A 24079-nucleotide genomic window follows, 5' to 3' on the forward strand; every position below is an offset into this window, starting at 1 on the left:
GACTTTAAAAACTGGTTTAGCCTTTTTATAGAACTACATTGATTAGACCCTGTTGTGCCTGTTAGATGAGATGTGAGGAACCACTCCTTAGTTGAAGCTACCAGTAATATCCATGAACAAAACAGACTGCTAACTTATCAGTAGATTGCAAGCATAGGAAAGACAGATGATAGCAGACTAGTGAGAGGCCCCTTTGGCAGTAAGAGAAGAGAAAGGAGCTAGTTCATAACCATCTTACAGATCAGACTGGACTTAAATAATAACTTAACTGGACTTAAATAGTAACTTAATAACAGGCTTCTTTTATACAAATACACCACATGCAGGAAGCAGCAGCTACGCAGTAGTAAATATCAGTGTTCATGCATTTGAGCTCCTTTGTTTTATTTGCTGTGGTAGAGACATGATCAGCAGGAAGCGGCATAGTGTAGATATTATCTGCATTATGTCTCATTAATGCAGCCGGCTCGACGCATGCTGGAGGGACATTAGAACAAAGGACACCAGGTGAATGATGTCAGATGTGTATTGCATGTGCGTCACGGTTGGGGATAGCGGGTATGTTGTTGCCTTTCCTCATTTCCTGTCACTTCTTAGTTCCATCTTTCTCTCAAAGCCAAAAGAGGTGTATGTGCACACTGTATGTAATTTGCACTCATCTCTAGCTATTTTTGTCACCCTCTATTTTTCGCAAATTTGTTCCTCCCTGACAGATTTGTGTATTTTTTTATATTTTGTTTTCTATTCCTCTACAACACTGCTAATATTGAGTGCTTGGCATGGAGAATAATTAACAGGTGTGACAACAGGCAGGACAATTGCAAATTACAACCTGAAAAGACTGTGAGGAATTGGCCCGTTAAAACCTTACAGATTAATTTAAAACTGCAGCTCTCCATTCCGGTCCTCGGAACAAGGGGTCCTGCTGGTTTTCATTCCAGCCATTTAATCAGGCACTGTTTTACACCTGGGAGTCAAGGTGAATGCAATTTAGACTTTAGTAGGATAGAAAACCAAAAATACTACTGGACTCGGAATGAAATCTTTATGTGAGGACTATTGTTCTTCTAGTTGCAGTATTGTTGACTTTTAATATATTCTGCCGTCATTTTTTTTGTCATTTTTCTTTTTCTTGAAGTGAAAGTTTAATAAGATATCAATATATCATTTTATATCAATATCCACTGTTGTTTGTAAGTTTTACTTAGAATGATATGCACAAAATATTTCCATAAATATTCTCGTGTATGGAAATATTATACCAACGATAATGTTAATATGTTATGTTACATTATAGTTGGTATAATATTCAATACTAGACTTTTTAAACATTCATTGATATATGTTTCATTTATTGATATCTTCAGAGACAAATGGGGAACGAGACATGTTTTAGGGCCACATAACAAACAAGACTCTGAAGAAAAATGTCAAATATAGATAGATACATCTTTCTAATGAATAAGTGAACAAAAAGACACCTCAGTATCACAATGGACACACTGACTCCAGTGAACACACACGCACAAAAGCAATTATTTCTCCCACACGCTCTTTTCCCCACTGAAATCAACTTATGCACCTGATCTGTTCTAATTTATCTTAGCTCTCTTACTAACTACTTACTCTCATATTTTACTGGTGTTTTATTAATTCCTTGTTCAGGCTCTCTGCACTTTTCGTGTATCACATTTGATTTTGTCTATCACATTCAATTTTGTCTGTCATCCCCATTAGTTTATCATTTCTTTTGTGAGAAGATTCTGTCATAAGCCCTTTAGGAATTTAAAAAGAAGTATTTTAGTAATCACACAGACACTTCTCCAATAACTGCTATCTTACCATTGAAAACCATTCTGGTAACCAAATTAGATTTGTGCTTTTTTTTTCCTGCTCTGCTCTGTCAGTCCTCAGTTTATCATCCACATTGCCATGATATAAATAGGATAATGTGAAAGAGTTTTTTCTACATTAATGTTTTCTTTATAAAAGATACCACAAATGGTGTGATGACTAAACACTACAGGTCCACTCATGCTGCAATAACAGGGTTCCACAGTCAATGGAAATTACCTTTAATTACGTCTTTTCTTCTTTTCAGATCCTGCAATCAAGGAGTGAGTCAGTAACGCCCACAATAAGGAAAACTACCAAACACACCGCTTATATATTCACTGTATAGTATGCAGCCTGATGTCTTGGAAACAAGATTAGAAAATTGAAGATAAATTACCCTGCATTGGTTTATTGATTACAATTGGTATTCTAATTTATATTATCAGCATGACAAGATTGGGTCAAGTTTTGTTAACCCTGATCATTTTTCTCTATATTCACTCCTAGCTTTGAGGAATGATACTCTGGTAACCTGTATATGTTTTTAACTAGCACACTGTAGTTCTGTCTTGACTGGGTCCAGGTGCAGGCCAGGGGGAGGTCAGAGAACAGAGTATTGATGAGATGGCAGAAAGCAGAGAAAACGCTGATGTTGCTTCTGCGAGAGAAATAGATAACATTGACAGGAGAGTGTAACTCCCCTCGGTCGATTATTAAAATGGAGAAAGCTGTATGTGTGCGCAGTTCCTGCTGACGGTGGGTCAGGTTGGAGAGACTTGGGGTCACAGACTAACAAGGATAGATGAATGTATTTGTGACTGAGTGCATGTGCATCTATCTATCTATCTATCTATCTATCTATCTATCTATCTATATGAATCCCAGTTATAATTTGCATTATTAGCATTAGTCTTCTCAGGTAGGTTACATCTCCATAGGCTACCTTACTTTTTAACTGCTATACACACAGGCAAACAGGCGCACACACACACACACACACACACACACACACACACACACACACACACACACACACACACAGTTGAGTACTGTCCTGCGTCAGTGTGGGGGAATAAATAGACTATCACTATGCCAGAACTGAAGCATGCTGCAACTGTGTGTGCTTGTGGGTGTGTGTGTGTGTGTGTGTGTATGTGTGTGTGTGCACTGGTAGGCTCCTGCTGTGCTGATTTCAGCAGGAACAGATGGTCCTGCCAGGGCTCTGCCGAGGCTCCACAGTCCGTGGTCTGTGAGAAGACTTGTGAATGTGCATACAGGGTGTGTGTGTGTGTGTTTGTGTGCGCGCGTGTGTGTGTGCATGCACACTCCTGCTGATTTCCTCCTCTGTCTTTCCACAAATCACCTACCGCACACTTCCTTGTATCTATTTTACATACTACATACGCACAGACACACTGACACTGATTGTTGCAGTTTAGTGATATCCTAGTGGTCTTTGGCCTACTTGTCTGTTCCATTGACACTTAGCAGCTTAATCCTGCTTGAAAGGCTCTTCACTGCTAAGCTCATGTTTGCCAACACACAAAGCTGTCACACTCCCACCTCGTTGTGTGTGTGTGTGTCCAAGCAGGTTTGTGCATGTGTAGTTGCTTATATACACATATTCACATAAATGCCAGCTGTCAAAATTAAAGTAAAAGAAGAGTGTGGTATATTGCTGCATCCTATTGAAACTATTAATTTAAATGAAATAAATGAATAATATACAAACACACAGATAGATAAATAGAGAACACTGAGTGTTACGAACACACAGCAAAGCAAGGTTATATGAAAGCATGAGCATGTGTTTCTTACATCACTTAAAATTCTAGGAGCTGCAGAGATGAAATTGCTGCAAAGATAAATAGATCTATAAATGTAAAAAAAAAAAGGGTAGCACATCTCAATTTTCTAGTCAAGGAGGACAAAATATTAACATTTCACTTGTTTATTTGGCTCACATCATGCGTTTCGGCACAGAGCCTTCTTCTAAATAGATCTATGTTGATCATAAAAAGTAGAGGAGAGGGTGGATAAACATGTCTTTGAAGATGGGCTTTATGTCCAGAATACTTCCCCCTTTAATCTAAATGTTGATACAGGTGTATTTATGGTAAGTATGTATATGTTTTCCGTTAGGGGATTAGAAAAAAACAATCTTGATATGCTGCAAAGCTGATACTGAGCAGCAAGCTCTCCTTGCTTGGTTATTAGCGAGGTGATATTATCTCCTCACAACACCTGGAAATAAGAATCAATGTTTTATAATCCTATAGTTGTCCAGACATTTTATTACACATTCAACTGCAGCTTTTTGTCCATGTTTAAAACTTCACTTGGTTTCAAAGCCGGGGGTATGGTCGATGTCCAAAAAAGGGTCATGAAAGGTCAAAACAGGACTGTAAACTTATTTGGAGAAAATTGAGGTCAGAAGTTGGTGTCTGTGCAACATATACAGTATGTTGTAAGAGTTGTGAGAGCATGAGGAAAGCTAGGGTTGTCCAGATGTGGACTAATTCCCTAATGGGTTTTTACTCCACAACACACAAAAGCAGGCTAGCAAGCGCACACACACATATAGTACTGTTTGGTATCCCGGTGACGTTGGTCATTCTCTCTCTATCTCTCGAGCCATTTTCATTAATAAAAGTAGTGGTGTAGCTGCTGATGGCAGATGAGCAGATTAGCGTGATGTATTACAAATCCAAATTACAGTAAAGGATAGAGTATTTTTAAGAAATTAATTTTACTTGATGGACTCAATGTTATAATCTTACACTGTGGGCATTCATAAACATTGAACAGCTTCAGTAACTTGGGAGAGAGGGTCCCATCATTCTGCCTCTTCCTGTTTGTCAGTGTTTTTCTAATAATCACTCTCTTTAGCTGTAGCCTTGCCTGTTCTCTGTTCAAACAGCAGAGAAAATCTCTTGAATGCAGATTGCTTCCCCCTTCAGCTGAAATGACCAAATTCATGGAGTTTGCCAACTATTGATTTCAGGCAAAATATAGCGGAAAACGTTTCCTGTACTGTACCTAGATTGTTTCAAATAAAGCTCACAGGTAATGGATTACTACACTGTAATCCACAGATAGACAAAATAAACATCTTTGTGTATTCATTCTGTTTGATAGTAGCATTCATAAAATGTGTGCTACATCAGTCAGCTCAGTTTCTCTCCCAACCCACTACTTCTTCATCTGCAGGAGCTGATCAGTGACTCCATTCATTCCAGGTCAATTTGGGCAGTGTGCTCGATATGGCCGTTTCATTACACACTTCCTTCCTGTCTGTCTTTGCGACTCTAGGGAGAAGACGGAGGGACCGAGCGGGAGAAAGGAGGGAACTGGAGGAGAGAGAGAGAGAGAGAGAGAGAGGGCGGGATTGATTTTTTTTTTTCTTGTGTGGAAGAGTGGGAGAGAGGGAGGAAAAGCGGAAGGGAGGTTAGAAACAAGGGAATAAGAGGGAGACGGTAGAAATGAACAGAATAATTTGCAGTGTGTGAGGAGGAGGGGGACAGAAGTGCAATATGATAGGTGTGTGTGAGAGCGTGGAGGATGAGAGATAAGAGAGAAAGTAGGATGACAAGGAATGAGATTGTGAAAAGGGTTGAAGGACAGTATGTGACTGAGCTAGAGAAGAATAATAGAGCCATAAGGAAGGATGTGAAAGGCTGAAGAGGAGGGAGAATGAGGGAGGAAAAGATTAAAGGGGACTTACAGTTATTTTAGACTTATTTTCCTGTTTTCCATCATACAAATTAGGAAGGCCTAATCACCAGAAAAACTTCTGATCTGATAAGTCATTGTGTCTATTAGTATAAGGCTCTATTTTCAATTTCCAACTCCCTCTAAAATTACTCTACCTCCTCACTACATCTCTTCTTTTTCAATAGTCTGTCTCCATCAGCCTCTTTTGTGTTTTAATTGTTTAATGTCCAATTGCCACAGTCATGGTTACTAACAAGCTAGAAAGTGAGCAAACAATAAACCACATAAAATAAGAAAGAAAGAAACAGAACTGTACAGAAGAAGGAAAAAGAAAGAGAAAAATCTCCCCCAACTCTGTCTGTAGGTTTGGTCTTTCTCAGCAATTGGGTCATTCCTTTGACAAAGGAACCAAAACAACGTTGTGGCACACAAACTGCATCTCCTCTGCTTTTAGATTTTGACATACTATTGTATGTGTGTGTACAGTATGTGTGTGTTTGTGCTGGTGTGAGAGGGAAGCATTAAATTGCAACAAGGCCTGAAACAAAGGAGGGAAAAGACAGTCAGAAATCAGCCTCAACTTTTCCCCATGGGATTGGTCGCCATGGCTACGGAAGCATTTTCAGCTGAATGTAGGACAAACATAAGGAACGGAGAGTGTGTGTGTGTGTGTGTGTGAGTGAATGAGTGAGTGAGTGAGAGAGATAACATGGCAGCACTATGATACTGTCATGAAGAGCAGAAGTGTGTTAATGTGGATAAATGGATGTAGATGCAATGATAGTAAAATAAAAAGATTAAAGGTCGAGTATTGCATTGCATAAATATATAAACATACTATATCATCTCATCCTGATTGTCATCTAGGCTAAACATCCAGGATGCAATTACAAGAACACATCTGCCATATATGGCACGGTAGCAAACCACAAGACACTCGATCTCCGACAGAAAACATGCAAGGCGGTAGAAAAAAAGCAGTGACCCTATATGCACTCTCTGAACTCCAATGGAAAACAGAGACCTATGAGAACAAACAACATCAAGAGACTATAACATCTCATCTTACAACCAGACAATCAGACTCCATCTATATTTCAAAAGCTACGGAAAACTGCGACAATAGGCTGTCATGATCCAAGATTGGTGGAGGGCACCTTTAATGAGGAACAAAGGGATCATGTTTCCATGTTGGCAGGCTAACTACAGTATCACCTGAGGGCAATTTGTCAGAATTTGGTAACAACCCTTGAGAAGAAGTAATTGAATTTGTGCATAAACTCCTGTTTTCTCAATGTCTCTTAATTTAATCGAGAGCATTTAAGTGAATTTAACTGAAACCCTAAATTAAACAGTATGTCATTATGGGATCTGAATGCCAAGCAGCCGTAAGCATCAATAAAGAAAAACATGTAACTAATAATTACGTAATCCCCTTTCACTTATTCTTTAACAATTGAGCTGGGGACTGTATTATTATGCTGTGAATTTGAGTTATTTTGTTTGTATCAGCAGTTTGCTGAGGATTTACAATATGTCTCTGAAAATTGTATGTGCTCAACACCGGAAACGACTCTAAATTTTTCTCTGTTTGACTCTCGGTTTGTCAATATTTGCATAAAGTACAGCCAATGTTACTGGTGATGAATTATTTATAGAGACTAAAGGAAAGAGACTTGTAGGGACTGGTTCTGCTTGACAGTGTTGCCATGGACCTACCAAATGTGTGTGTGTGTGTGTTTGTGTGTGTGTCTGTGTGTGCGCAGGGGGTTGAGTGAGTGTCAGTGAGAGAGTGTGTGAGCAATAGAGAGAGAGAGAGAGAGAGAGAGTGATGCGCTCTGCTGAGCTCACCGGCAAAGTCACTGCTTTCTCAAGGACACTGCGGCTAAGGGGCAAGAAAGAAAGAAGAAATGACACGGAGGAAGAAGAAGCAAGAATAAAGCAGAAAGATATGAAGACATTAAGTGATAGAAGGCCAAGTTAGATAAAGAAATAAGTGGAGGAAGCAGACTGAAATGAGAGTGGAGGAGGCAGCAGATGAAAAAAGTGTAAAAAAAAAAAAAAAAAGTGTTACTGTACAAGCATGGGAACAAATTGAATCATCTTTACAGCTAATGTGTGTGTTTGTTTAAAAGTGTGCAAAAGTCGGCTTCTGTGAATGTGAAACTATGTGGTTCTATACGACAGAGAAAATATTTCTTGTTGGAAAAACATAATGTATGCAGTATGAGTTACAGTAAAACATTGTTTCAGCTATTTCCCTGAACCTGTCACTGTAAATAGCACACAACAGATGGTTGTCATTATTAATTATTGTGTTGATACATTTAATCAATTAGTCTATAACATGTTAGATGTGGATTTAACTCACCAATTAAAATATTAATTCTTTCAGCAGCATTAATACAAACTAAATTGACTGAATTAACACCAACAATCAACCGAGACAACATAGAAGGATGCACTGAGCAGCAGTAGACATGGTATAGTTATCGAATGCTCACTGTGGAGCAGAGCAGTGTAGCAGCTTTTTCTGCCTGGTTCAGTCTCACCAGCGATCCACTAAAACCTCAACAGCAATCAATTATTTACACATAAACACACACACGCAGACCCCAAAACATTCCCACCGAGATGATAGTGAGGAAGGCCACCGGGTGAATTGCATAAAAGCTACTTTGCATGCATAAGTAGGCAGTTTACCAAAGCGGTGACTCCCGGTGAGTGAACTCAGCCACCACTAGGACCACAGCCCCTGACCAGCTGTGATCAACGAAATGTGAAGCATCCCCAGAGTACAGCTTTAATACTGAGGACCAGACCATGAGATGAAAGTGGAGCTCTTGTTTATTCAGACACACAGACAAGGCAGAGATACGTGCATATATGGGTAAAGAATATCACATAGTGAAAATGGCTCACGACATCTGTCACTCTCCAAGTTGCTGGGCATAAAACATTATCCCTGCTTTGATGGCTTTTTTGGGAAAATTTAGCACTAAGTATAGTAGAATTCCTAACAGCCAAGAGATAAAACCCTTGCCTTGGCCAGCCAGCGTTTCCATCAACTGGTTTGGAGCGAATAAACTAGGCTACACAAAGCATTGCTTTGTCAGAAGTTAGCGGTATAGGCTACATTACACCTGGCTGTAATAAACAGAGTGGAAGAAGTAGAAGTTGCAGACTTGCCTTGGCCATCTACGAGAGAAAAATGAGAAAGTTATTTTCTTTCTTGTCAGCTAGTATTAGTTGCTTAGTTGCTACTACCAGCCATGTTTTCACACATTATGGGAATATCTAGGACAGGGGAAACTGATCGCTCATGATTTAAATGTTCGCTACGTCAGAATTTATTCAACAAAGGTGTTTCAATCCCCCATTTAGCGCATTAACCCTTTCGAAAAAGGCAAAAACCACCTCAAGCGAGCATAAAAACTTTTTTTTGTGAAATTGAGGAAGTTTTTTCGAATTTTTCTGTTTCCATCATCCTTCTTTAATGCGATGTTTCAAAATATGCATAGAAATACGTTGATGGAAACACAGCTACCGAGTCTTGGGCTCAGCAGGGGTTTGAACCAACCTCTGCGCTACAGGGTGTCTCTTGTTTTCTGGCTGATTGGGTTGCTCTGTAAACAATGAACCACCAAGCAACAGCCCTTCACATACAGAGCGAGACAGAGCACAAGATACACTATACAGAGATATACAGATAGAGATAAAGATGGATTCCATTATTCATTTCACTCACCTCCCTCTATCCTCCTATCTGTTTATCTGCCCACTTCTTTTTCAGTATCTTTCAGCCAGTCTGTCTGTCTGGACTCACTGCAGTGTCAGAGCAGGCAGGGTTCAGTACCTGAGAAGACACAAGTTCAAAGGTCGGTCAACATCAATACGAAAGCACTTAAGGATCATGTCGAGCTTAAGTCACACACTGACCAGCTGACATCTAACGGATAGAAAAAAACAAGGTGCAAAGACAGTATATTCTTTTCTATTTAAATACTTATGCATTTCCTTCTGCACAAAATACACAAGTAAATATGCACATACACGTCCCACTGATATAAGATATGCATAATAACTGTTTTCAGGGCAGTAGAGAGAGAAGTTAAAGATGAGAAGCTGGAGGACTAAAACCTCCATTAGGCACTCTGGCAAGTGCATCTTTAATCTCTGTGCGATAAGAGTAATTGTTTTGCATTGGAGTTTGAATGACTGCGTTATGGACACAGCAGACCCTCACTGTTATATCACTTTCTCCTCCTTCCTGTAAACATCACCAGAATGGTCAGTGGAGAACTAGTGAGGAGGGGATAGGGAATAAGAAACTAGGCCTGGGAAAAAGAAAAAAATATAGGAAAGAAAGCATGGATAGAAGAGAAGAATTTTAAAAAGACATAAATAAAGGAAAGACACTGAGGGCATGAAGACTACCTTTGGAAAACAAAGAATCGTACAAACACTCAATGACCAGAAAATTGGGACCCTGCCCTTCCCTTTTTTCCATTTGCATATGTGTCGCTACATAAATAGCTGCATCCAACAGCAACTCTGTTTCCACACTTGCTTTGCATGCAAACAGATCACAGAGAATAGATTGAACCATATTTCACTGCACCACATCATTTCAATAAAAGTTCTGTCCTTTATTCCTCTAAGACATGTTTGACTTTGAGAACTATGGGAAGCTGCCTATTAGCTTGTCTGCTGAATTCTCCCCACTTTCCAAAGCTTATGTAATGCACTGACCAATCTTTCTCTTTTATTCCCGACATGGCACAGGAAAAAAAAAGTTGCTTAATTGAATTAATTGTGATGGAAATTTGATGCACGTACACACTGCAATACACACCTCCTGACTCCCATTTTTAAACTGTAACAGAAAAGTGGTTTAAATATTCAAATGTAGGTTTAACCACATCTAATCTTAATTAAATACTACTATTTTTGTCATACAGTAGTCGCCAAAACCTCCCTGCTGCTTCTTCACCCATACACAATTCTCTTTGCCGTGACTGTACTGTAAAACAATGCTACAGTGAGTGTTGAGTTTGTATTAACAGCATGATAACATGTTTGCTCTCTGGCTTGTGTTCAGTGTTGTTTTTACACTCACATTTTTAGATGGCAGAGGAAACTATGAGCAGTAGCAGCACAGTTCTTGTGATCTCCTGATTTCAATCATTCACATCATTTTAGTCATTATAAGTTCATCATATCACAAACTATTATTTTAGAATTAAATAACGAATTGTGTTAATGGGAGATGGTAAGACTTGCAGCTGTACTCTACTGTAGTAACAGATTGTGGAATAATGGGGCAAAATTGGGAATCTGGTATTAAAAACCTTAAGACCTACTTGGCTGCCTTGTAACACACAATGTCTCTCTTTAACATTGGTGTGGTTAGGTTGTGGCTTTTAGCTAAGCCACTGTCTTCTTTCATCTATTGGCTTGAACACCTTGAGACACCATCAAGTGATGAACCAGCTGGAGTTATTAGATAACCTTGCTGGATGTAATTCTTACTACTGTAAATCAATACGAACAATCCTGATTACTTGACTACTGGGAAATATCACATCATCTGCTTTGCTTGATATTTATAAGTGAAGTTAAGAGATGACGCTCAGTGAAACAGCAATAATCCTAACAGAACAAATACTGTACAGTGTATTACAATGCATAAAATACATTCCTCTGAGACTCTCTGCAACAGAGAGGTTTGACAGTGATAATCCAGAAAAACCAGATACAACAAAAAGATGGCGGTGCACCTTCCCACAAATAAGAGACACAGTCACACAGTCAAGAGAAATCAAAGCAGAACAAATGTACAGAATTTGCTGTGTGTTGTTTGGAGAAGAGGTCACACCTTGGGTAAGGGAGCATAACTGAGATGGGTGTTGGTTGGGGTAATGGGTGTTATGTCATGGTCCTGCAAGACAAACTGGTTCCCAGTCATATCATCGAAGTAAATCTATTCGCGACTCTGACACACAGATACTCACACAAATAGAAACATCACACCTACAAGCACACTGCGGTTGGTGCACACATGCACAATAAGTCACAAAATGTTCCTGCAGAGCGCACAATCTTACACAGTCTTCCTGTGGTACGAGCAGTGTAAAACATGGTGGAGGCACCATTAGAACCTTAGTCAGCAATTTGTTAATTACAGTTTCATACTGCATATACTGCAACCTGTGTGGCATATTCAATAGGGAATTGAATTTAGAGACATGCATATTAAGTAAAGATAATCTATTTATCTGGTGATTATTCACAGAAAATCTGGCAGATGTTAGGGAGAGGTAAAGTATGACATGTAGATAGGCTTGTAAACAATTTTTCACACTTGTAACAGGCGTGGTGTATCTGTTTAAGATGGAGAAAACATCAAGTCACAGATTTGTGTTTTTTTCTCGCTGTAGCAGAGCACTTAAACTGTTAGATGATAGTCTCCAGTGACTGACGCATGCTCTTAATAGTGTGCTCAAATGAAAGAAAAATAAACCTCCAGTGGACAGCATTATTTAATTTGCCAATCCTTCACATCTTATTTGTAAACCATTACTGATACTGAGAAATCAGAAGCTAAGAGTCAAACTGAGAAGCAATGGTGCAATAAAGCATAAACAAAGACATCATTTTATGCTACAGTAGGTGGTATCAAAACCTGACTCGGTGCATAAAACATGACCTGTAAGAAATTGAGCTTGTTAGTCACAGACTGCCAGTGCCAGTAATTGTCATTTTTCAATCAGAGAAGCTGAGCGACACATAACCAAAAACACACATCTGTACCATGCCATCATGGATATCTGCACAAAAACACATTGCTACATACAAATTCACCAGTCTGTCTGCTTTCTTGTCTCTCCATCTGTACACCTACCACAGTCAGGGTTGAGCTTTCTGGTCCATATGGCACATGAGACCCCCCCTGCTTTATGATGAAAACAGGGCAGAGCACTTTCTATCTATCCCCTTGAATGAAGCTAAGCAGTCTCCAGCTCTGAGTCACCCCCCACCATTAAGCTATTCATTTCCACACACATTAACAGCAACATTCTCACCCAGTGCTTTTGAGGACAGTGCAGCCCTTAAATTTTCAGAGTTTTAAGTCTGGGTTTTCATGATGGCAGGTGCCTTCACAACGCCCGTGTTTTTGGTGAACAATTTCCAAAACAGTAATTATATTACAGTTACTAATCCAAAAAGCACTGTGTTACTGCGTTGCCAAAACTTTGTTTTTTTTTTGTCCTAGCTATATTACGATGATGACATGAAAGTGCAGCAGGTCAGGGCAGGTCAGCTAAACGAAGCGAGCAGCAAAATGCTTTCAACCGTGAAAAATACAACATGTAACATCTAATTTATTGAACCATCTGATACGGCAGCACAGCAATGTGAAACTTGTCGAAAAATAACACCAGCGTTGACAGGTAGGCTTCTATTGCCAGTGATGAATGCACTCTGGCTAAACAACAGAAACTGGGTTGTGAGGGAGCTTCTAATGGAGGCGTGTCGCACAACTGCTCCCGCAGAGGACCCTGCCTCTGTGTCCACGACGACAGCCAGCCATGATGAAATGGACTTTTTTTGCATTTGAGACAGAGCCTGAGGACAGCTTCTTGGCAGAAAAAGGAGTAACGGACTATTTGAGGTCAGGGGGTTATGCAGTTGAGACTCTGAACCAGTTCTCAAATGTCAAAAACATCTACATCACGTACAATACTCCGACCCCATCTAGCGTACCTGTGGAGTGGCTTTTTAGTTAAGAGGGTTTAGTGGTCACCCCTAGAAGGAACAGACTGTCTGATAAGAGGTTTGAGAAACATCTGCTAATGAGATATAATCATTGTTTCACTTCTGAATATTAGGACCTGGCTTAATATGACAGGGCAGAGATAACAAAACAAGAAGCTGGACACCATATCAGCCTTAATGTGGTGTAATGCAACATTTTATGTTTTGTAAAACCATTAAATACTCCTTGCTGCTTTTATGTTGGAATATGCAGAAAAACTTGAGTTAAAAAAGTGACTTAAAAAGTCAAGAAAGACTGTTACTTTATTTTTATATATATATATATATATATATATATATATATATATGTATATATATGTACATATACTGTATCCCATCAGGTTTGAGAGGCTGCAATGTTTGCAGTTATGCTATTTGGCTGATTGTTGACTCCTCTTGTGAGGTTAATTATCATTATAATTAGATATTATAATTATGGCTAAACACATTGTACTTCACTTTTTCAGAAGGGGGGGAGGAGGGGGGGGCAAAGTAGTATAGTAATGTGATGAGTAACATAATAATAAGCAGAAAAGTGACTTTTGAGTCGAGGGAGCCTTAAGAAAGACCAACTGATTTTTTACATTGTTAACAAGCTCATAACATCAATGCCTCTGTCAGCTCTACAATGTGAGACACAAAATAAATACATTTATGTTCCATTTTACATCCAAAGCCCAATTTATGTCCAAGTATCTAAAACATTCTGATGCCATTCTAATGACTATGTTTCCCCTATTTTTTCTTAAATTCCTTGGATGGTCCACAGATTTGCCATTTTCACAAACCACTACAAGTGCTGCCGTGTTACTGCCATCACTTTCTTAAAAATGTTTCCCCTGCTACTCTTAACACTGTGTGTCGTTATCTAATTTTTTATCTTCTTATATTTTATTATTTCATACAGGGTTACATGGTAGTGACTTTACAACAAATTACATTTCAGTGCAGTTGTACCAGATTAAAATGATTCAGCAAACTCAAAACTATTATCATACTTTAGGTCTGGTGTTAACATTTGGTTTGGAATTAAAAAGCCTAAATGGAAGTGTAGTCATTGAGATTTTCTTTAGCTTTTATCCCAAATGAGACTGACATGTTATGAGAAGCGCATTAGTTGATCCCACTGTGAAACACCAGAGAGCTTTCATAAAAAAATGATTGAATGATGAACTATTCCATTTAATTCTAAATTTGTTTCGCTATTCAATTTGTGAAATAAAATTAAAGTGACAATCCCTTTTTAATATTCATACACTTTAATAGTAATTATGATGTGACAGAGTATCCCTAACCTCATTCTTAATTTTAAAAAATTACATGTAATCCTAATCCAGATAATCTCCATTATAAATCACTTTCATCACAGTGATGCTCTTGCATACACCCATTCAATTTATATGCGTTGTAAGACATATACACATATACGATAATTTTCTGAACTAATTCACTTCTGGGGGCTTTTGAGGCCAGTGGGTGTGCATAAGTGTGTGTGGGTTCAAGAGCCTGTACATTTCCTAGCACAAGGTGCTCGTAACCAGACGAGTCAAACAGTCTCATTTATAAAACATACGCAGATGTAGAAGCACAAACACTTGCCTTAGAGGAACAAAGCCCTTTCTAAACCCACAAATGCACAACTCTTACTACACACATATTCATGCATGGCACACACATAACAACACCAGTGGAGGGGGCCCTGGAATTGGTTCTTTGTTTCTACATTTCCTTAGTGTATGAGATAGGTTAGCCCGTAGATCTCTACTGACTCGGCCTTGGCTTTGGAATTCCAATTAGGAAATAACTAGAGGGTGAAGGGAGACATGGGTTGCAGCTGAGTGGAGTGAGGAAGGATATGTGGAAAAGAAGGAGATATACGGGATTAAGAGTAGGTGAAGAGGTGATGTGAAGACAAAAAGGCCTATTTTATACAGAAAATGTAGCAATAAAATCTGCATATATTACAGAGCCACAACAGGGTGCAGAATACAGTAGTGAAACAGGAGGATATGAGGATGCTGATTCAAGCCTAATGCGCAGTGAAAAAGGTAGAGCGTGAGGTTGGAATGAGAAACACAGGAGACAAGTGAGAAAGGAAGTGGAGAACGAGTGGGAGGTGGCGGGGAGTTCCCAGGTCCAGCCTGTTGTCCTTCATTCTTGTGTATCAGGAAACATTGCTATGCCTCCTTCCACTCAACAATAATGGCAACTTAAGCTTGTACAGATACAGGCATTGCAGAGCAATTTATTGCTGACTGTATTTATTTATTCCCAGGAGCAAGTATTCAGAGAAATCAAATAGTTCCTTTTTTTCCAGGGACAAATTCAACTGAATCACATATTCTGAGTTTGCGAATAAACCACTTATTTTATTCTGCTACACAGTTAATAGGCTTAAAATGATTAAGCTATACTGCAGGTTTGTTGCAGGAGGCATCGTAGAGAATGTCTATGAAAGCTACCACTGTACACACACACACACACACACACACACACACACACACACAGAAACAAAAGGACACAGTCAGCTTCTTATGTTGGGTTTGGAATAAAAAACCCCAATTTCTCTAAAGGCCCCAAGCCCAATTAGAAAAGTAACGATTTCTATTTAGAAAGGCAGACAATGTAATGCTTTTTAAGCATTGCATCTTTCCACATTTTGATCAAAGGCTTCCTCTCCCCTTTGTTCTGCACCAAGGAGGTTAAGAAATAGATAATGGCATCTGTACTAAGCGTGGTGCGGCAACTTTTCACTTTACTAAACATAACACACAAACTTCTGAACTATACCCATACACAAACGCATTCATGGAAAATACACACACACGCATAGTGAGACCCAGTCGTTGGTTGTGAACTGACAAAGACACCTCTGTTTCCAACATCACTTAAGACCCCCTCTATGTCATCCATACAACTACAGCAAGTGGTGCTGGTTTGCGCACACACACTTGTGTGTCTAGGTGTGGGTCCCTTGAATCACCACTCTTAAATTAGCCTACATTCAAGCTGAACGGGAGCTTAAATGTTGAACACTAATTGATTCTGCAGCAGAACACATTCACACATACATGTACACACAGGACCCTATAGATGGTGAAAAGTGCCTTTGACACTAATGTGGTGCAGGAAGCATAACTATGACATCCTGTATGGACATGCAAATAAAAGTTGACACACTGCAGAAAGAACATGGAAAACACCTCCCAAATATATTTTGATGGGTTCTATTAAATCTAAATTTTCATTTTGTGTTATGATGTTACAATGACAGCTCATTCTTGGCTTTTATATTGTAAAGCAGGGCTGTGCAACAAAGGCACAATTTTTATACAAAGTTATAACAATATCTGACAGGTTGTTTTGTATCGGTGGAAATGACACTAATGAAAAGTCTTACATAAGTCTTTCATGTGGCAAAACTGCCAGTGATTTTCCTCTCAAGTATAATGTATTATCATTCACTTATCAATATACAAATCCTTTATTATTGCCTCAATGCATAATTTTAAGTCACTGAATTAAAAAACATATAGATATCATTTAAGACAGTATTACAAAAATGCAACAGCACTGCAGAATTTTGATGGGTCTAGCTTTATCATCTAGACCAACTGTAAAGCAGCTGCAGTAAGTGTGTTTAGATTGGCTATAAAATGCTAATTTGAGCTTGTTCAACAATTTAAATCTAGATTTGTACAATGTCCTTGGGGCAAGATACTGAACCTCAAATTGCTCCCGGAGGCTCTGCCATCGGTGTGTGAGCGTGTTTGCGAATGATTAGAAACTCCTCCTGATGAGCAGGTTGGCAGCACACTGAGGCAGCCTCTGTCTCAGTGTGAATAGGTGAATGTGGTATGTAGTGTAAAGAGCTTTGAGGGGTCGGAAGACTAGAAAGATGCTATATAAATGCAGTCAATTTACCATTAAGTCTGACTGAACCAAAGTATAAAAAAGAGGTCTAAGAAACAGAGATTCCTATCTTGTACATAAATAAAAGACACAGAGATGTCTTTACAACAGTGACACAAGGTCTAATGAAGGCTTCTATAGAGGCAAAATTTGGACATATGCCTGCCTTTCAGTGAAACACTGGGCTATTATATGGTCTATTTGATGTCACAGCTACTCTACGGCTGCTCTGTTTCTCCCCTGCAAAGCGTTTCATTTAATTCAATTAGGGATCTAAGTGTATGCGACCAATGGATGCAATTCACAGTCTTTTTCCAGGTTTATAGACCGTACTGCATTGAGTAAATGCTCTGCTCACCCAAATCTATCAGATCAGCCTGACAACTGACAGAGCGCTTGCACAGGACATGAAAAAGAGAGACAGAAAGGAAGGGGAATAAGGAAGAGAAGTCTTGACTCCGTGTTCCTCTCACCCACACTTGTATCAACACACTCGAGCACAGACACTAAATGAGAAGAGTGACAAAGTCTTGCCCTAGGCTTCATACAGTAGCTCTTAACAAATCCAAGCCTAGCCAAATAATTTCCCTTCTCTCTAGGTTGCCATAGTTACAGCCTGCCTCCTTGTCTGTACTTTGGGAAGTACAGACACACACACACACACAGACACTGTGTGTGTGTGTGCGTGCATGTGTATGTACTGTGTGGTAACCCCTGCAGATGGGGTCCTAACACTTCCTATCAGTCAACCTTACATTCACACTCCTATTGGATGTCTGATATGGGAGGGCATGAGATAGCAGAGAGGTGAGCTGTGCTGAGACAAGGGGGACTGCGAGAAAATTACTCTAGCGGTGCTTGATGCAATTGCTTGTGACCCCACGCGTGTCATCCCATTCACTTCCAACACCATGGCAAAAGAGCATCAACCTGGCTTCTATTACAGGGGCAACATATGGACTGAGCTCCAATTTCTACATACAGTATACCAAAACGTATGTACAATATTGGATCTTTTGCTGATATTTTCCAACTTATTTTGGGCGATTGCCGATGCCAATACCAATACATGCACATATTTTTTTTCCACCTGGCTGAGGAGAATATTATGCATGCAATCATAGACTGTACTAAGTATGTTCAAGAAAGACAATATATGAAGGAGAAACTTAGGAAGACTGGAGTTCGGGAGCTCAGCATTAAAACTTTAATGAACCTGCCAAGTGGGTCTAGCAGTAGAGTTTTCTTTGAGTTTATTAGACAGAAGGGATTAATGTGTAGGATTTAATCTCTGGTCCACACTCCGAAGCAGAGGGTGGCGGTAATGCACCTAATACGCTGGTTATAAACCAAAAAGAAGAAGAAGAAGAAGAAGTTTTTACATACAGAGTGATACATCCTGTCAGCCAAGCTGTTTCCTCTCTACAGCAGTTCCTTCGTAGACTGTTTCACCCTGACAGTCAGGGTGAGCTGAGCTAGCCCCAGCTCTCCGTGTGGATCCAACCGAGCCCCAGTTTGTTATTTATTTAGGTTAAAGTAGAAAGAAGCAGCGGGTCTGTCTGGCAGCTGAGTGAAGTGGCGCCTGCGGAGGAAGCACCGGGACCATCAGGGTGAAAAAGTCCACGGACGGAAGCACAGCCAGGTGGCAGAGAAGAAGGCGATGAATCGGCCTGTTAATCTCGGCAGAAATGTTCATTTCGGGCTGATGCCGATATTTCATTTTAAAGCTGATCGGCCGATACCAATAACATGCCGATATCATTGTGCATCCCCAATCAAAACACTTTTTTTCAGTATTAGCTAGAATTGGTTTTATTCAAACAGCTATGGTGATTAGGAGGTAAATTCCTAATTTAACCATAGTAGAGCTAAAATTGTCTAAAACTGACCATCTTTTCCATTTAAATTAGGACCTACCTGACCAACAAATAAGTAAAGAAGACAGTTTTCAATGCTCTGTGGTACAAACTCTGTTTGGCTGGTTGGCTGGCAGAAAAGTATTCAGGTTACTTTTAAGTACTAGCTTCTCAAACATGAGGATTTATTGCTTTTCTCTTGTAAATTTAGTAGATTTAGTCACAGAAAAGGCTATTTTAGGATGTTACCTTGGGCTCTGGAAAATTGTGGCATTGGCATTTTATCTTCTTTTTTTTAAAAAAAAAACTTGGACTAAACTATCAATCTATTATAAAAATAATAGCTGCATAATATCATTAGCTGCAACCTTACTCCTAATAACATCTCAAAATATCTCAGTTGTGTGTGTGTGTGTGTGTGTGTGTGTGTGTGTGTAAGTGTGTGTGTGTGTGAGAGAGAGAGATAGGGAGAACCCCAAGTCTGTCCTCACCTTCTCCTACTTCTGTAAACAGGACAGAAAAGTAAGGGCTGACAGAAATGAAATTATGAGTGTGTGTGTGTGTGTGTGTGTGTGTGCGCGTGCATGCTCAAGGTGCATGCACTACACCAGATGTCACCTTGCAAGAACAACACAAGAGTGTGTGTGTGTGTGTGTGAGCTATCAAGTAGATAACAAGAATGATATAAACACTTGAGGATCAACATATCACTAAACTCCCACCATCTGCCTGCCAGCAGACAAATATAAACATGGTCTTCTCTTATTCGGCTATTTCTTTATCTCCCTGCATCGCTCCACTTTTCTCTCTGTTCTTGCACTATGCAGTCCTGCCATCCATCATCATTAGGAGGCGAATAGATGACCTGTCTACACCTGCAACCACTCTCTGTCCCTTAAATCTCTGGAGAAGAGAAGAGAAGAGAAGAGAAGAGAAGAGAAGAGAAGAGAAGAGAAGAGAAGAGAAGAGAAGAGAAGAGAAGAGAAGAGAAGAGAAGAGAAGAGAAGAGAAGAGAAGAGAAGAGTAAAGTGGATGGGGGCATTTAAGAAAAGAACAAAGATATGAATGAAAATGTGTAGTCAATTTATTTTACTTTTGTAAATCATACAGTATATGTTTATGTGACAACTATCTTATCTCCCCTCTCTGAATTAGAAGTGACAATAATCAATACAGCAATATATAGCAATACACTGTATTCTCTTGTAATACACCATGGGTAATATCTCAATATGTCTATTCTGATACAGAACTACAGATAAGGCCCTCTATTATAAGCTATTCTCCTCTCTTTTTGGGCAATTTCACACTGCACTGTTTAACCAGATTTAATCACTTTCTCTGAGGGTGTATTATAGTGATAATAACCAACAGCGATATATATGTATGTGTGTTTGCTTGAAATGCAAATTCTGACAAATTGCTCTTTCTCTAGCTATGCTGTTTAAGAGCTTCACCCTAGGCTTGAGGTATGACAACACCAAATAAACTCCAGTCCCAAGTGTATACTGAAAACTGTTTGCAGATGTTAAAATAATATTTAAAAACACTGTCATCCATTTATTTACTTAAAATGATAATAACGAACTATCAAGCCAGTATCGCGTACCAAACAAAGCAGGGAACTGATTAATCTTTACAGGAGAGGAGGACGAAGCAAGAGAGGGAAGGATGAGGAACAGCTAAGATGGAAGAGGGGAAGAGCGGAAGGAAGCATACGGATGAGGGGAGGACGGGCAGAGGACAAAGTATTGTCTCCTGTTAATATGTAAAAATAACTCTGCTGCTGCCTGGTGGAGGAGCTAACTGGGTCAGAGAATTCCCACAGAGAGAGAGAGAGAGAGAGAGAGAGAGAGAGGTATCACATTGATTCATTCTGTGGTATCAGTGTGAAGCAGAAGTCAGGCTCTGTCTTCACCTTATATTGTTACAGCTGAGAGGCGTCTCTCTGCACATCCATTCCATGCATCTATCTATCCCTCCATCTATCTGTCGACTAGTCTGTCCTCCCCAGCCCCCCCTACATCTTCTCATCTCCCCCTTTTCCTCCATCTCTGGCTCCTTTGTTTACACCCTCCTCCTTTCCTTCCTCTGCTAATAAACACAGCCTCGACTTAATCGCATACAGTACGCTTGCTAGCCTCTCTCGCGTTGCTCCCGAGCTCTTCTCTTGCAATTAACCCTGCCCTCTGTCTCCTTTTCTCCTTTGTCATCTTTCTTTCTTCTCAATGTAGACACACATTTCTTAACACACAACCCACTAAATGGCTGAAAAAGTAATAATACATTGGCAGTTAATCTAATAACATTACACTATTTAATTAACCGGTAATTGAGGGTTGTGACACACCATCATTATCATCAACAGAGAATCAGTGACACTGACTGATAATCCTGGAGGAATAAGAAGAATGTATTAACTCAAGCTATTACACTGTCTGTGTTATTACCAGTAGCACAAAATCAGTCCTGAATACCAGTGTAATAAAGGCTGGTTAATGTACAGCAATATTGTACTCTTATGACATTATCTGACAATTTACTGGGCCTCCAAAAATACTCAATATGAGTTATTCACAAACCAATTTGCAGCAATATTGTTTAAAAGTTCCATCCATCCATCCATTCTTTTATCCATCCATTTTCCTTACCCCTCATCCTCTAAAGGGTCGCAGGGGAGCTGGAGCCAATCTCAGCTGACATTGGGCGAGAGGCAGGGTATACCCTCGACAGGTCGCCAGTCAATCACAGGGCTAACATATAATATGGAGACAGACAACCATTCACACTCACATTCACGCCTACGGGCAATTTAGAGTCACCAATTAACCTAACCTACATGTTTTTGGTCTGTGGGAGGAAGCCAGAGTACATGCAGAGAACAGGGTTATGTGAAAAGTTATATTTAGTTCATGCACAACTTTCTATTTCATATACTTGTTTCTTTGGTCTCCCCTCTTTCCTTTTTGATGTTGTTAATGGATACTTATTCTTTATGTATTATTTTATTCACACTTTCTTTGATTGTTTAGCACCCCTTCCATTTTTCTTCACACTTTGTCCAAATTTCCATCCGTCAAATTCATGCTATCTCAGCTTGTGTGCATGTCTGAATAGCTAGAATAAAACAGAATGGAAGCAACCATGCACCACCGTTTTCAGTCTCTGCTCTGTTGCTGTGTCTCGATGGAGCACCTGGAAACAGTTTAGCCAAATGTGAGCATAAATACTATCTTTAAACTTTTCCTAAAACTTTTTTTTCTTTTCTTCTTACCCACTGTATCCGCTCAGCTGCTGCTTTCTCTCTGATGTTCTCAGCCACTCTGGGTTAAAGACCTGAGGATTAAGGATTATTTGTTTACATAACCGGACAAAACCAACTATTTAAGACGCTTTTTGATATTTCATATCGAATCCAAATTTCGAAGAAAATGTAAAGCTTTCTCATAGTTTCTCTTTATAATCTATGAAATGTAAGCCCATGTTTCAAATATTTCATGGTCTGCTGTGTTTCTGAGTTTTTACTGTCGCCCCAGCCAACACAGCAGCTATAAGACTAACCCATAAACCATACAATGTGCATTGATCAGCAATTCTAAGCAGTAATTAAAATCTTTATTGATGAAGAATGCTGTAAGCATACTAACCATTTTGCAGGCTATTTGTCAGGCTACTGTATGTTCTGCATTAACTGTATGTGTGTTAGCCAGAGCCATACATCTAGAAGACAAATTAATATAGGAGTGATTTCCCACCTGTGTATTCTGTCTTGAACTCAAATAGAGCATAAAAAAGGTAAGCAATAATATGAAAAGCAGTGTGCAAATAACCTCTTGGTAAAGGTCAATCTGCTGCAGAATAATTAAGGTAACCTTTACCTCTTTGTTCCTTTTACTCACCATGTTTCTGCTAATTACATGGCAACTGGCAAAAATAACATAGGATGTTTTAATGTGCCCATGCGCCTAGATAGAGTTACATTTACTTAAAATGAGTCCAGAGCTTAAAATGATTAAGAACTCATGGCCTAAATGGATTAACCTGCAGGGCTGGTCCAAAATGGGCAGAGCTGCTTCTTGGCTGGCTGACGAGGGGCAACAGAAATAGCCTGAGCTGACTACGGCATATGTAATGCACTGCAGCAGCACCCCCAGGGTTCCATGTTTTTCCACCTAAACCACCAGCTGTATTTGTGTTTGTGTACTGACATGCACATGTGATGGTGGCAAGGGTGGCAAGGGCGGCATGTCGGCGTTGATGTGTTTACATTTGTATGAAAGAGAGGAGGAGAAATACCTATGAGTTAAATACTCTAACTCCCACATAAGGTCCTGCACACCAATTTTTCACTAACACAAGTGATTTCACCTATTTTGCATGATTGATTGATGACGATGATTAGAGCTCTTCTCAGGAGTGAGCAGACTGTGTTTGAATGACAGCTTCCTCACTCTCCTGTTAGCTTTGCTACAACTGCTGGGGTGGGACAAATTACACGTATGTAATCTGGTGACCTAACATAATGGCCAGCATAGCCCTGCCCACCTTCAAACCTGAGCAGAGGTCTAATCAGCTTGGATAAGTGAAAACACCTGTGCGGGTGCGCAGGGCCTTTAATGGTGCAGGGATACACTGCAACCTTTTTAACCAAGGACCCATTGAGTAAATTTAGTCTATCCTCATGTGCATAAAAATAATATTATCCTTGTCATGTGGAGGCCTTCAGCTGAAGAAACACTGCACTACAGAGCTGCTACAGAAGATATTTGACAGCAAATAGCTACTCAAGTTCACTGAGAGAGAGCACTATGTGGCCAGGCTTCTGTCTGCCTTCTATGATGAATAGAGTGTTGGCTGTGGTGTGTAAACAATTCATGAACTTAATAACTACTGTATTTAGAAAGTAATTCACTTTTTTTGGCTTCGTGCAATAATTTGGAAGG

The 24079-nt window shown here is 39.6% G+C and overlaps 1 protein-coding gene across 7 annotated transcripts in view; it reads right to left on the bottom strand.

The window, feature by feature from the left end:
- LOC122968443 (spermatid perinuclear RNA binding protein) overlaps positions 1–24079 on the bottom strand; it is an 84582-nt gene that overhangs the window by 44076 nt on the left and 16427 nt on the right. For all 7 annotated transcript variants that reach the window (XM_044333668.1, XM_044333672.1, XM_044333671.1 and 4 more), the window contains one exon: positions 9299–9406. The gene's annotated coding sequence lies outside the window, so the exon portion shown is untranslated. The remainder of the gene's footprint in view (positions 1–9298; positions 9407–24079) is intronic.

Source organism: Thunnus albacares, chromosome 18 (genome assembly GCF_914725855.1).
Source record: "Thunnus albacares chromosome 18, fThuAlb1.1, whole genome shotgun sequence".
NCBI classification, from domain to species: Eukaryota; Metazoa; Chordata; class Actinopteri; order Scombriformes; family Scombridae; genus Thunnus; species Thunnus albacares.